This window comes from Marmota marmota, unplaced genomic scaffold, assembly GCF_001458135.2.
Source record: "Marmota marmota marmota unplaced genomic scaffold, marMar, whole genome shotgun sequence".
Taxonomy (NCBI): Eukaryota; Metazoa; Chordata; class Mammalia; order Rodentia; family Sciuridae; genus Marmota; species Marmota marmota.
The window spans coordinates 22441580-22451700 of record NW_025999949.1 but is presented as its reverse complement, the minus strand read 5'-3'; positions in this window follow the sequence as shown (position 1 = coordinate 22451700).

The window sequence follows — 10121 nt, the reverse complement described above, 5'->3', positions numbered from 1 at the left end:
GGGGTGCAGCAGCATCTGGAGGGGAGCATCCGGGTTTGCTTGTTCGTTTTGCAGTGCTAAGAGATGAAATCTGTGGACTCACACAGGCTAGGCAAGTGCTCGACCACTGCGCTATACCCCAGCACTTTTTATTTTTAAATAGAACCGTACAAGTTATATAGAGCCGTGAATAATAAATGAAGGATAACCTGGGGAACTGAAGATTGGAGATGTGGTCATGTTCAGTTGCCCAGGCTGGCCTCAAACTTGCAATCCTCTGGCCTCAGCCTCCAGAGTAGCTTGGATTACAGGTGTGCGCCACTGTGAAAAATACCATTCAGGTGTTTTCATGGTGCTGTTTTCTTAGGTAGCCTGAGGAAACCAGCAGAAGGGGTGGAAAGGTGGAAGGCTGTCCTGGGACAGAGCAGCTGACTCATTTGGTGACTAAGAAGTCCTAAGGCAAAGCCTTTCCATCTTGCTGCTTATGTTAAAGGACAACTTGTGCTGCAGCTGCAGGGCAGGCAAAATTCCAGGGGACCCCTTCTTTTACTATCAAATGAGTATTCAATTGATTCCTTATTATCCTACCCAAACTCCCCTCTTCCTTTTTTACAGAGGAATGTGCTAGCGAAAACTTAACTGCTCCAAGCTTCTGTGATAACTTAAACAACTAATGAAACAATGAATATTCAGCAAAGAATCAAAAAATGTAAGCAGATTATTTTAATTAAACCCCCCAGGGCTCTTTCTGGGTCCCCCCCACACACAACTACTTACCATATGCAAAGTAGTACTCTGTTCCTCATCCTTAATAAACAGTTTATGCAAATCATTGAGCTCCCAGGGCTTGCTAACCACCTACACTTTCCCAGCTGTCCCTGGGAGAGGGAGCCATTGGTGCTGGGCGCTACCATCCAAAGCTCTGACCAAACGGATCTCAGTCACTTACACAGAACAGTCAGAAATTGTAACTGCCTGGATCTCACCTTATCTTCCCTTTTTTGTTGTTGCTGTTTGCATTTCTCTGATGCTTCGACCATAATTGATATTTGTTATGTGACCACATCCCCAATCTTCAGTTCCCCAGGTTATACTTCATTTATTATACATGGCCCTCTCTAACTTGTATGGTGTTATATATCCTTCGAGGTTTCCTTGGCAAATGCAATTACATTGCCACTCATACAAGGTGTTACAATTCATGTATCAGTGAAAAAATACTCTTGAGATGTTCTGAAACAAAGTCCTATAAGCAGGTGCAGCAGGTGGAATAGTGCCCACTCTCTGCAGGTCCACCTGGAATCTCAGAAGGTGGCCTTATTTGGAAACAGGGTCTTTGCAGGTATAGTTAGTTAAGATGAAAGTCATACTGCATTGGGCGGGCACCAAATCTGATGACTGGTGCCTTATAAGAAGAGAAGAGGACACACAAAGATGCACACAGAAGGGAGAAGGCCATGGGATGGTCAGAGGTGGACGTGATGAAGCTACAAACCAAGGAACCCAAGGATTGCCAGAACAATCTGAAGTTGGAAGAGGCAAGAAGGGTGTGCTCACCAGAGCCTTCAGAGGGAGCTTGATTTTAGATTTCCAGCCTCCAGAACGGTCAGAAAATAAATTTCTGTTGTTTTATGTCACTCAGTTGGTGGCAAGTTGTTGTGGCAACCTTATGAAGATTACACAGGATCTTCCTTAGAGTGTCTTCCACTTCGCTCATTTGCTCATTCAGACATCTATCTGCTCATCGGTCATTTTTGTGTGCCTATGTTGGGACCTGGAGAACACATGGGTCCTAGATGCAGTTTCTGTCCACAGTCTCCTTACCTGACACACATTAGATCATGGTTGGCTTTGTGGCCTCTGGGCCCTGTTCTTGGTTTAGCTATCTGCTATTGCTGTCTTGGATGCCTTCACAAGTTTTCAACAAGTGACTCTCATTTATTTTGCACTGGCCCCATGAATTATGTAGTTGGGCTTCACTAGACTAATTACACAATGGCTGATGGTATAAAGGAGGCAGGGAAGGGAACCCATATCTGAGGGGTGCTTCACTAAGTCAGTGAGGTAGGGTGCATTCCTTAAAGGAGGAATTTGTAGACAAGATTCACTTGCCAGATAGCCATTTGGCTGAGGGGATGTCACATGTGTAATAAGCATGGTGTGCAGAGGGTACAGGTGATGGGAGAACTAAGTGAACTTTGGCATTGCTAGCACCCAACATGCCACTGTGTGTGTGGGTGCTCAGGAAGTTACAGGTATGGATCAGATCCCAGAAGGCTGCAGGGCACTGCAGGAGGCTTTGGGCTTAGTCCAGATGGTGATAGAGGACCATAGAAGATATTGATCACAGGTGACAACATCAGATCCCCCAACTCTGTTCCTCCAAGATTCCGGATGAGTCACCTTGTGCTCTAAAACCCAGACCACACAGACTTGCATTCCAGGAATGGATTCAGAAGGAATAAGGACAAACTGATCTTCCCTTACATGTCAGGATTTGCTAGGCTGAAATTGGATTGTGCAGGAGGACTTTCTAGGGAAGCACACTGGGCTTGGCCTCAGAGGGGTCCAGAGCAGTCACCTTCAGAATAAGATCAGGCGACCCAGGAGAATTCAGAACCATTAGACCTCATGGAAGAATGAATAAGGGTTGTGCAAAGGTGTCCAGCTCCTAATTCCCATCACCTATGAATATGTTACCTTACATAGCAAAAAGGGACTTTTCAGGTGTGATTAAGTATGAAGTGGTAATCCTGGGTTATCAGGTGCGCCCAGCGTAATCACAGGGTTCTTCCAGGAGGAAGGCAGGAGAATCAAATCAAATAGTAGGAGAGATGAACACAGAAGCAAGAGGTTGGAATGAAGTTAGGAGGGTACCACCTTCTTTTCCCATCTAGAAGCTGGGAAAGGCAAATCAATAGTCTCTGAAGCCCCCAGAAGGAGCACAGCCCGAAAATCATCTTGATTTCAGTCTTTTGACCTCCGGAACCCATAGAGAACAAATTTGTGTTGTTTCTGCTTCCAAATTTGTGGAAATTTGTTACAACTATAATAGGAAACTAAGATATTCTGCAAATATTTGCAATCATTCTTTTTACAGTTCTATTCTTTTTTATGCTTATAATGTGCATGATTTAATAGCGCAATATTGTGTGTATATATGGCTTAAAAATAGTGACTATCAGTCTTAATGATAGATGTGTGCAGGTTCAAAAAAAATGAGACTCCTGGGATAAAAATATGAGTAACGGAAGTCAAGATATAACTTAATGACTTCATATAATTATTTTTAGTATAACTATATATTAATTATAATTAATAGAATTCTAATGTGACTACTCATATACTCAATGCTCAGCTGTCATTTTTGTGTGCCTGTGAGAACATATTATTGCATAACTAGCAGCTGGCAATATTTAGCATACATTTGGTGGTTTCCTGAAAATAGTTTAGAAAATTAAATATTAAAATAAAAAAAAGAAAATTCTCTTAGTCTGTTCCTTGGCTAACAGGCTGTAGGGCCTTTGCCTGGACCTGTGATCCTATGATACTTTCATTACACACCAGTGTTGGTCCACAGAAGACTAGTTCCATTACAAATTGTTTTTTTAATTTACACCTAAGAATATTATAGTTACTTAAAAATATTGTTGATTCCAAATTTATTTAATCAGGCTTTAGCAAATAGGGCCAAGGATTAGTTTTTTTTTTTTTTTCTGGGCTATATGCTGGCAAAATCTATTGAAAACTGTGAAAATAGTTACATGCACAGAAATTATCCTATGGCTTCATACTCATTTTTGACTTTTAAGAAGCCAGACAGTGTTTATCGTCCAGATCAGCAATGAAAGACAGTAATAATAGCTGGAATAAATACATTCTAACGTTTAGTATACAAAAGCCACCATTATAATTACTGTGTATCTGAACTCATTTAAGGGCACTACAACCCTGTAAGGAGACACCACACTTACCCTGTGTTCACAGATGAAGAAGTGAGGGTTCAGGAAAATGAGTGGACTTGCCCAAGATCACACGGCTGGGATGGGACAGATTGGAATTTGTACCCTGGTATCAGCCTTGGGGCTCAGTTCTCACCAGCAGCACTTTGTTGCAGAGCAGATTAATAAGAGAAGCAGATGACGGTGGGAACTCCTTTAGGAGAGTTCCCTTATCTGAGGTTTCACTATCTGCAGATCAATCACAATCAGAAAATTTGCGGTCTTCCTCTTTAAAGGGAGATAGACCACAGTCACATAACTTTTATAATAGTAAATTATCATAATTGTTCCATTTTACTATGATATTTTTGTTAATCTCTTAACTATTAAAATTTTAATTTAGAAATTGAAATTTTTCATTGATATATATGTATAGGAAAAAACATAGTATATTTAGGGTTCAGTACTATCCAGTTTCAGGCATCTGCTGGGGGTCTTGAAACATGTCCCTCAGGGTAAAGAGAGCACTAATGCATTTAGGTTTAAGATCATATCTCAAAGCGTGTCTGGGTTAGAGAGTAGCCCTATTTGTGGCCTTGACATTCAGTAAAACACACACACACTCTCCCAAACATTTAGATGAGAAGCAAATACAGATGAACAGCCTGTCCATCTGAATAGCCTATGGGCAGTGGGGTAATTAATTAAGACTCTTATCTTTCAAACTGGTTCTTTTATAGCTTGTTTTGACTCTCAATTTCCTCTGCACAGACTAATAAAACCAGTCTTATGATGCTATTGCTTAATGAAAAAAGATTGTTAGTTTTCATACTTATCATTATTAGCTATCATTTTTTATTGAAATTACACAGTGAACTCCAACAGTAACATTTTTGTTATATAAATACACTTAAAAACTGGCCTTGGGAAATACAGAAATAAAAAGAAGTGAATAGACATCACTAAAATAAAAAGAAGTGAATAGACAATCACAAATATTAAGTTATTTTTTGCATCATTTTCCTGGATTCAGGGAGAAGCCTGCAAAGATTATAATGACCCTGGGAAGGAAGAGTCAGAAAAATGCACAGAACCTTGGGAAGTCAGCCTTATTTTTCATGCCAATAAGACCTGAGAGTGGTCATCTAAGTGGGTGAAATTCCTGACCAGGTTCTTGTGCTGACTGCTTTACAAAGATGGCCACGGGCACTAGATAATAATCAGTAAACTTTCTAACGCATGTCTGGTCTGTTCTTCTTCCTGTTGCATATCTTTCAATGACTGCAGCTATTTATAGGATAAGTTGAAGTTTCTTGGCATTGTGCTTGAGGTTTTTTTTTTTCTGCTGTGGGCCTTCTCCATCTCTTACCCAATATCTGGCCCCTCTCCTGGGCACCCTGTGCTCCGTGGTGGAGAACGACCCCTGCAGTGTGCGTGCCCTCTTCTGCCTCCACACTGCGCACCTGCTGCCGCTGTGTCCAGGCAGAACATGCAGCTTCGGCTTTGCCACCTTTTCTAGCTCCAGTGCCAGCATCTCCTCTCAGATGTCATCCCAGCTGCCTCCTCCTCTCCCTGGTTCAACCTTAGCTCAAGTGGAGTTGTGACCTTGCTCCTCAAGGACCATGGCATGGCTGATCTTAACTAGCTCTAGGGCTTACCCGACTCCTAGGATTTGTTCAGGGGGCTGTCTTCCTCATTGGATGGATCAGCTGCAGGGCCCTGTCTCCTCATTCTTTCCCTCTGGATCTCCTGTCCCTAGAAGATAGGGACAATCAAAACCTGCTGCTTTGTCAGTTCTTCTCAGCTTCTAAGCTCTGAAAGTATGAATTTTGCATTTAAGTACAGCATTGAAGAACCGGGGACCTCAGATATTGGTACTATATGACATGGATGATTCAGAGATTTCAAAGTTAATTCTGTCTACACTTGAGAATTATAAGCTCACTTAAGTGTTTGACTCTTGCATAAGATAGAACTCCATTGTAGTTATTTTATACTTGTTACATATACTTTACAGAAATTTTCATTAGGAAACCTTGCTATTTTATAAAGCAAATGAACTTCAGCCTATGAGGCGTGTGTGTGTGTGTGTGTGTGTGTGTGTGTAACAACTGATTTCTGTACATTAGATTTGTTTTGACAAGAAATCTGTTGTGGTTAAGAAGTAGAACTGGGGATAATATCTGTTATTAGGGTTGCCAGAAGAAGGAACAAACCAGAATATTTTTTGCGATGATTTGATTGACAGAACCATTTGTTTAGTTAAACCATGGTGGCATCCATTTATCACATTCATGATTCCTCTTAAATGATTCCAACTGCACTGAAGTGAATGAATGGGTCTTGTGTTTTCGTACCATCCACCCAAGCCAAAATTTTGTAGAGCAACAGGCTCAGGAGGAAGATGCTCCCATTTCAGCTACTCGGTAGGACATCATGCTGAGGTCAACCAGGACTGCAGTGACCGAAGCTGCTGAAAACCATTTCTATTTTCACCACTACCACTCTTTTCCCTGGAATGGGTTCATAATTTAGACAATTCAGGGATCGTGTTGGTGGATCTTAAGGTAAAGCCTAGGCAGTCCTTGGTAAGCTTTTTATATGCCTTTGCAATTTATTTCTTGACTTGCTACGCATCTTCACGTTTATGATCCTTCCTTCCTTTCTGCTCTTCATCTTATTGCTAAACTTCCTATTTATTATCACCAAAGCAGAATTTCTCTAGGATGATCCTTGAATCACTAGCAAAGGGATCATTTGTGATTCATGCTAACGATGCAGGTTTCAGGCCCCACCTCCAGCCCTCTGAAACAGAAACTTTGGGGTGAAGGTGACTTTCCCCCGTGATCATTTAACCAAATAGGTATTTTCTCTTTCTTCCTCATAGCAAGATATCTGTGGGTAGGTAAACTAGAGGGGTAGGCAGTTTTATGATGCCATCAGAGATCAAAGATCCTTCTGGCTTTCTCATATAGTTTTATCTTCATGCTGCCTAAATGTCTGCTCCTTCTTAGAGCATTGAACTATATTCCAGGGAAGGAGAGAGGAAAAGAGATGGTAATGGAGAAATTCAAAAGGCCCATGGCACTGAATCTTCCTCCTTTAAATATGCTTCCTCAGAAGTTCCACTCAGTGAATTTCACTCATGTGGAATTAGCTGGGGGTAGATTATTGACCAGCAATGGCTACAAGAGTCTGGGGAGGTAAGGTTTTTATTGGATCACATTGCCATCCAAATTTAGTGGTACTAAACTAAGGAGAAATTAGGGAAGAATTGATTTTGAGTAGGTGCCACACACACTTTTTTTTAAAACCATTCTTTGAAATAAGTATAAAAACAATTTTGTTTTTAATAGTACTTAAGTTATATTATAATGCTATGAATTACCCTTGGGTGCTTTAAGAATGATTTTACACCTTTCAATGTGACTTTATTAGCTTTTGAAAATCAAAATATTTTTGAAGAGTTATATATCCAATTTAATAATAATTATCAGTGGCTAGATTTATTCTGTGCATACTATACACATGTATTGAAATATCACACTAAAGTCCACTATTACGCATAGTTAGTACATGTTATAAAATTAAAATAAAGTGATAAAGTTTAATAGGTTTTGCTTAATATATGGATTAAAAATCTATCACATAGAGACAGTTATTCTGAATCATAATCTTATCACTGATTGCTATTATGAAAGTCAATTATACTTTGATGCAAAATATTCTGAATCCATGTCTGACAAAAATTATAGGGGATTAATATTTTCAACTATGTCTCCATGCAAAATTTTTTTTCTTGATTCTTTTCTGCAGCAAGGCTGACCCACTTCTTAAATTTTAAGAAAGTTTCTATAACTGTGAGTTTCTTATTTGAGGGCTGAAATAAAATTTATATATCATCCAATGTCATCCTCAGTGTGTGTGCATACAAATGTACATATACTCAAGACTATCATTTTAAAAAGAGGGGAAGGTATAAAGGAATTATAAAATTACTTTTTACAATTTTCCTTTTTTAAAATTCATGGATATGAATTTTAAAAATAATTCATTATTGAATTAGAAACAAAATACTTTGGGATAAATCTAAAGAAGATGTGTGAGACTTCTACACTGAAAACTATAAAACATTACTGAGAAGTTAAAAGAAGACCTAGATAAACAATTAAGAATTCTAAGGTACAGTATTGTTATAATGTTCAGCTCTCTCCAAATTGTTCTTTAAATTCTATGCAATCTCAGCCAAAATTCCATTGGCCCTTTTCATAGTAGAAATTGACAGGTTCATTCTAAACTTTTTGTTAAATTATTTATTTATTCTAATTTGTTAAACATGATGGCAGAATGCAATTCATTTCATAGTACACATATAGAGCACAATTAATTTTAAATCACTGATTGTACACAAAGTATTTTCACACCATTTGTGTCTTCATATATGTACTTAGGGTAATGATGTCTAACTCATTCCACCATCATTCCTACCCCTTTATCACCTCCCTTATTCTCCCTCCCCTTTGCCCTATCTAAAGTTCCTCCATTCCTCCCGTGCTCCCCCACCCATCCCCATTATGAATCAGCATCCTCATATTAGAGAAAAGATTTAGCCTTTGCTTTTTGGGGGGATTGGTTTACTTCACTTAGCATTATATTCTCCAATTCCATCCATTTACCTGTAAACACCATGATTTTATTCTCCTGTAATGCTGAGTAATATTTCATTGTGTGTGTGTGTGTCTGTGTGTGTGTGTATCTCAAAGTTTTCCTATCTATTCATCTATTGAAGGGCATCTGGGTTGCTTCCCAATTTAACTATTGGGAATTTAGCTATTGTGCTAATATAAACATTGATATGACTTTGTCCCTGTAGTATGCTGTTTTTAAATCCTTTGGGTATAAACCGAGGAGTGGGATAGCTGGATCAATGTTGGTTCCATTCCAAGTTTTCCAAGGAATCTTCATACTGCTTTCCATATTGGCTGCCCCAATTTACAGTCTCACCAGCAAAGTATGAGTGTGCCTTTTCCCCCAACATCTTCGCCACACTTATTGTTGTTTGTATCCTTGCTTGAGAATAAACTTAATGAAAGAGGTAAAAGACCTCTACAATGAAACCTATAGCATGCTAAAGAAAGAAATTAAAGAAGACCTTAGAAGATGGAAGGATCTACCTTGCTCTTGGATAGGCAGAATTAGTATTGTCAAAATGACCATACTACCAAAAGCACTATACAGATTCAATGCAATATCAATCAAAATCCCAATGACATTCCTCATAAAAATAGAAAAAGCAGTCATGAAATGCATCTGGAAAAATAAGAGAAACAGAATAGACAAAGCAGTCCTTAGCCAGAAGAGTGAAGCTGGTGGCATTACTTTTCCAGACCTTAAACTATACTACAGAGCAATAGTAACAAAAACAGCATGGTATTGGTACCAAAATAGACCTGTAGACCAACGGTACAGAATAGAGGACACAGAGACTAACCCACACAAATACAGTTATCTCATATTAGACAAAGGCGTCAAAAATGTACATTGGAGAAAAGATAGCCTCTTCAACAAATGGTGCAGGGAAAACTGGAAATCCACATGTAACAAAATGAAGTAAAATCTCTATCTCTCACCATGCACAAAACTCAACTCAAAGTGGATCAAAGACCTAGGAATTAAACCAGAGACTTTGTGCCTAATGGAAGAAAAAGTAGGCCCAAATCTCCATCATGTCAGATTAGGCCCCAACTTCCTTAATAAGACTCCTATTATTAATTAATTAAAATGCAAGAATTAAAACCAAGAATCAATAAATATGATGGAGTCAAGCTAAAAAGCTTCTTCTCAGCAAAAGAAACAATCAGTGAGGTGGATAGTAAGCCTACAGAATGGGAGCAAATCTTTACCACAAGCACATAAATCAGATAGAGCACTAATCTCTAGGGTATATAAAGAACTCAAAAACCTTAACACCAAAAAAACAAATAACCCAATCAATAAATGGGCCAAGGAACTGAACAGACACTTCTCAGGAGAGGATATACAATCAGTCAACAAACATATGAAAAAATATTCAACATCTCTAGCAATTAGAGAAATGAAAATCAAAACTAAGATTTCATCTCACTCCAGTCAGAGTGGCAACTATCATTCCAAAATTTATGTGTAAATGCAAAGCATTGAAATAGTCAAAGAAGGTAGACG